Below are 6,000 nucleotides of genomic sequence, written 5' to 3' on the forward strand. Positions count from 1 at the left end.
CTTATAAAATAATGATTCAGAGGTTTATATTAATTACGAACTGGATGGCCTATGGCTCAAGCTTCTTGCTAGCTAGCTCTTATAACGTAACCCATTTCTATTAATCTGTAAGTTGCCATGTGGCTGTGGTGTTACCTGTCTGCTGGCATCTTGCTGCTCCTTGGGCAGCGGCTGGTGTCTCTCTTACTTCGCCCCTCTTCTCTCTGTATCTCTACTTGGATTTCCCGCCTGTCTGTAAGCTTTCTTGCCATAGGCCAAAGCAGCTTTATTTACTAGCCAATGGGAACAGCATATATTCACAGTGTACAGAAGATATCCCATAGCAGTTATCTTACTGGCTCTAACTTAAGATTTTCTTTTGTGGTTGTTTCGGCTCTAAGATATCTCCAATTAGGAATGTATGTGTATAATGAATGCTGTTTTAAAACTTTTTTTTTTTTTTTTTTGAGACAGGATCTCACTATGTAGACCAAGCTGGCCTCAAACACACAGACATTTGCCTGAGTGCTGGGACTAAGGGTGTACACCACCATACCCAGCTGTTTTGAAACTTCTCACCATGGATAATGTTAAACACATACAAAAGCATGCAGAGAATACATTGAGTGAGAAGGAACCACTCTCCAGCTTCAGTTTACTAAGCCCATGAGCAACATCGTTTGACCAGTGCCTCCCAGCACTTCTCCGTGTAATGTGGAAACAAATCTCAAACATCCCATTTCACTAGGAATCCTGTCTGTCTGTCTGTCTGTCTGTTTTCTTCCTTCTTCCCTTCCTTCCTTTCTTTTCCAAGACAGAGATTCTCTGGATCTCACTCTGTAGACCAGGCTGGCCTCGAACTCACAGAGATCTGCCAGCCTCTACCTCCCAAGTGTTGGGACTAAAAGTGTGAGCCACCATTGTCCAGCAGGAAGTATTTCTAAAAGAGAGGATCTTTTAAAAAGTCATATAGGGCTGGAGAAATGGCTTAGAGGTTAAGAGCACTGACTGCTCTTCCAGAGGTCCTGAGTTCAATTCCCAGCACCCATATGGTGGCTCACAACCGTCTGTAATAAGGTCTGGTGCCCTCTTCTGGTCATACATGCTGTATACATAATAAATAAATCTTAAAAAGTCACATATAGGGGCTGGAGAGATGGCTCAGCGGTTAAGAGCCCTTGCTGTTCTTGTCGAGGACTTGTGCTATGTCCCAGCACCCACAATCAGGTGGCTCATGGCCACCTGTAACTCCAGTTCCAGGGGATCCAACACCCACTCCTGGCTTTCATGGGCACTGCATGCACACAGTTCACATACAGAGAAATAAACATAACACACATAAATAAAAATAATTTTTAAAGCCGGGCGGTGGTGGCGCACGCCTTTAATCCCAGCACTCGGGAGGCAGAGCCAGGCGGATCTCTGTGAGTTCGAGGCCAGCCTGGGCTACCAAGTGAGTCCCAGGAAAGGCGCAAAGCTACACAGAGAAACCCTGTCTCGAAAAACCAAAAAAAAAAAAAAATAATAATAATTTTTAAAGTCACATAGAAGGCATGATAGCACAGGCCTTTAATACCAGCACTTGGAGGCAGAGGCAAGCAGACCGCTGTGAGTTCCAGGCTAGCCAGGGCTACATAGTGAGATCCTGCCTTAAAAAAAAAAAATTAAATAAAAATAATTCCAAGCTGGTGTGAGCACTTGGGAGGCTGAGGCAGGTACATCTCTGAGTTTGAGGCCAGCCTGGTCTACAGAGTGAGTTCAGGACAGCCAGGGCTACAGAGTGAGTTCAGGACAGCCAGGGCTACATAGAAATACCCTATCTCAACCCTCCAAAACATAAATAAGAATAAAATTTCTGTTATCACAATAATAATTAATATAAGCAAGTATCTGGCTGGCACAGCCATATCTGAATGGAATGGTAGAAGTCATAAAGCCAGCGCAGCTGCTTGACAAAGATCCAGCAGAGCTGAGTCACATGATGGCCGCCATGCCACTTCCGCCTTTGACCTCCTCCTGTTGCGTGCTAGGGAGACTTCTAATATTTGTACAATTTGGGGATATTGGATTGATGGGAAATTTCTTATGAACCATTTATGCCTTCTCCCAGGAATGCTGCTTCTAAGCTTCCCCAGGACGGACAGTCCTGAGCATAATACCCCTCCTGCTTTTAGGGAGATAACCTTATCTACTCGAAGGTCATCCTTACGCCTTGGAGGTTGTGACACATACAAAGAAGGCAGAGGTCTCTTTATGAGGCTAGGAGGCTTTTTTTTTTTTTTTTTGGTTATTCGAGACAGGGTTTTTCTGTTTAATAGTCCTGACTGTCCTAGAACTCACTCTGTAGACCAGGCTGGCCTTGAACTCAGAGATCTGCCTGCCTCTGTCTCCCAAGTGCTGGGATTAAAGTTGTGGGCTACTACAGCATGGCTGAGACATTCTTAAAACATCTATCCCTTTACTTACTCAGGAACAAGATACTCAAAGTCGCTTTCTTTGGCTTCTACCTTGTGATGTTCAAGTCTTGCTGTTGGAGGAGGGCTAGGTTCTGGTGATGCCGTATTGCTCTTTATGTTGTTGTATGTACTTCTGCCTTGATGTCTGCCCATCTCCTCCTCTAATGGGTATAAAAGTTGCCTGTGTCTGAGCGAGCTGCTGTTGGTCCACTCTGTTCTTGCTGTGTCTGTGTCTCAGGGGCCCCCTCTGGGTCCAATCTTAGCTCTTGGTCTGATTGGAGCAGGCAGGTTCTGTGTCTCAGCGAGCTTCTCTTGGGTCAACCCAAGCTAGTTGATTCTGTGACTCATGGATCTGCTCTTGGTCTTATCAGGGCTCTTGGTCCAGTCAGAGCTGACAGATTCTGCTTCTCAGAAAGCCTCCCTTGGTCCAATGAGAGGTGGCGGATTCCCTGTCTCCTGAGGTTACTCTTGGTCCAATGATGGCTCTTTGTCCAATGAGAGCTCTAGGCCGGATGAGAGCTGGGGTTGGTTTCCAAGCCTCAGGAAGTGGCTGGGGTCTCGGGCAGATGGGTATGGGGGCAGGTCATATAGATTTTAGGGTCCGCTGGGGGGTCTTGGTGAGGGGGAGGCCTTCTCACAGGAGCCCTGCCTGCTGGCTGGCAACTGGGGCCAAGTTGGGCGGGTGTTGACAAGATACTCAAAACAAAGTAAACTTTAAAAGGTCAACAAGATTCAATGGGCTAGAGCAGTTGGTCACAGATTAGATTGCAAGCCTCTTCCCACTATACGCTCAGGTGACTATGTGGCATATACAAAGTTAGATTAGCTGGAGTTACCTCTGCCCCACAAAGAGACTTATTGATAAATAAAGAATGGTGTAAAAAGATGATATAAAAATGAGATGTCAGGCCGGGCGGTGGTGACGCACGCTTTTAATCCCAGCACTCAGGAGGCAGAGCCAGGTGGATCTCTGTGAGTTCGAGGCCAGCCTGGTCTACAGAGCGAGATCTAGGACAGGCTCCAAAGCTACACAGAGAAACTCTGTCTCAAACAACAACAACAACAACAACAAATGACAGGACCTCCCTTTCTTAGAAAAGTTAGCACATGCGGAGTCACTGTGATGTCATATGACAAAGGAAAAACAGAATGCCAAGATTAGACATATAAACAAATTCTATAAAGATATAAAATAGGGGCAGGAGAGATGGCTCAGAGGTTAAGAGCACCGACTGCTCTTCCAGAGGTCCTGAGTTCAATTCCCAGCAACCACATGGTGGCTCACAACCATCTGTAATGAGATCTGGCACCCTCTTCTGTCTGTATACATAATAAATAAATAAATAAATAAATAAATAAATAAATAAATAAATAAATAAATAAATCTTGTTTAAAAAGATATAAAATATAAACATTAGCCGGGCGGTGGTGGCGCACGCCTTTAATCCCAGCACTCGGGAGGCAGAGCCAGGCGGATCTCTGTGAGTTCGAGGCCAGCCTGGTCTCCAAAGCGAGTTCCAGGAAAGGCGCAAAGCTACACAGAGAAACCCTGTCTCGAAAAAAACCAAAAAAAAAAAAAAAATAAAATAAAATAAAATATAAACATTGTATTATGCCAGAATTTGAATAATAACTGCAGCAGCTTTGGCCTGAGGACTTTTCTTGGGCACTCTGACCATTAAGAGTTAATAATACACGGCTTGGGACATGGCAATGTGCCTGGGCTGGCTTGAAGACTTTGTTTTGCTCTAGCATCCTTGAAGCCACAGAAGATACTAGCTTGAGAACAGGTTGTCCTATGCCTCTAGATTCTTAAAAAATTGAAGTTAATGAGTAAAAATCGTTATAAAAGATAACTTTATCAGTGATGTTTAAACTTGAGGGAAAATGATAGCTCTGTTCTGTCATAGTTTAATCAATGATGACTAAAAGATATGCAAAAGGAAGTGAAACACATGTCCCAAACCAAAAATGATATGATCTGTGTTTTAGAACAACATGAATGTATCCCTGCTTACTGAATTCTGTATAAATAAAGAAGCATTCTGGCTGCTAGTCAGTCAGGCTGCAAGATTCTCCCGACCATCATGCCTGGCTCACTCCTTCCCTGGCTGACTCTTACATCCTCTCTGGACCTGTCAACTGCCGGGGCTGGCTGGCTCCCAGCATCTGGCCACTGTATTTCCCTGTCTTTTAAATTTTGTGTGTGCATGTATGGATGTTGTCTGCACATTAGTGTGCAGATGCTGATGCCTATCTTTGCACATGAAGAGCCCAGAGCAGGACATCATGCATCATCCACTATCACTCTCTGCCTTATTGCCTTCATGGAAGGTCTGTCTGTCTGTCTGTCTTTTTTTTTTTTTTTTTTTTTTTTTGGTTTGGTTTTTTCGGCTGGTCTCTCTCTCTCTCTCTCTCTCTCTGTTTTTTTTTTTTTTTTTTTTTGAGACAGGGTTTCTCTGTGTAGCTCTCGCTGTCCTGGAACTCATTCTGTAGACCAGACTGGCCTCGAACTCAGAGATCTGACTGCCTCTGCCTTCTCAGTGCTAGGATTAAAATTGTGCACCACCACTGCCCAGCTCAAGTAGGGTCTTTCATGGAAACTGAGTCTCACTGGCTGGCCATTAAACTTCCTGCATTTGCCTGTCTCTACTTCCCAATTCTGGACTTAAAGGCACAGATAGCCATGCCTGGCTTTTTATGTGGGTGCCAGGGATTCGAACTCAGTTCCTCTTGCTTGTGGAACAAGTACTCTTACCCACTGAGCCATCTCCTTAGCCCTGGGGAGGGGAAGAAATCTATATAATTTTTTTCTTTCATGTTGGGGCCTAAGTAAATCTCATATGTTGCAATGGATTCTGTCTCTTAATTCTCATAATCCATAGTTACTACTTCTGTTTTGTTATTTTGGTTTTTTTTTTTTCTTTGAAATTTGTTAAGGAAACTGGGAGGCTTATGCTGGAGACATCTGCATTCCCATAGTGACTCATATTTTTGCTTGTTTTTGAGACAGAATCTCCTATAGCCCAAGCTGGCCTCAAACTCAGTATGTAGATGAGGATGACCTCGAACCCTTTTACATTTATTAGTTATGTGTACACGGAGGAGGTATACTCTAGGATAATCAGAGGTGATTGGCTCTGTCTTCCTATCATACAGGTAATGGGAATTGAGCTCAGTTCGTCAGGCTTTACTGCAGGCACCCTTACTGACTAAGTCATTCTGCCAGCCCAGCAACAATGAACTTCTGCCCCTCTTCATCCTCTTTCTCCCACCTCCTGAGTGCTGGGATTACAGACGTCAGCCACCTTGGCTGCTCCGGCAGGACTGGGAACTGGTGTGTGCTTGGCAAACACACCAGCAACTGAGCCACATTTCCAGCCCTTACGTGGTCTCGTGGGCCGTGGGCTGCCTGCAAGCTGGTGTTCAGAGCCAGACTAGATAAGATTTGGTTTGGTTTTGTGAGAACACTGAATTGATTTCTGCACCTCCACGTGCTGTTTGAGCGACAGCCTCAGCTGTCCCTCTTGTCAGGTGTCAGGAGTCACGGATGACATCTTAGAAT

Source organism: Peromyscus californicus, unplaced genomic scaffold, assembly GCF_007827085.1.
Source record: "Peromyscus californicus insignis strain IS unplaced genomic scaffold, ASM782708v3 Scaffold_14__1_contigs__length_90479793_seg_2, whole genome shotgun sequence".
NCBI lineage: Eukaryota > Metazoa > Chordata > Mammalia > Rodentia > Cricetidae > Peromyscus > Peromyscus californicus.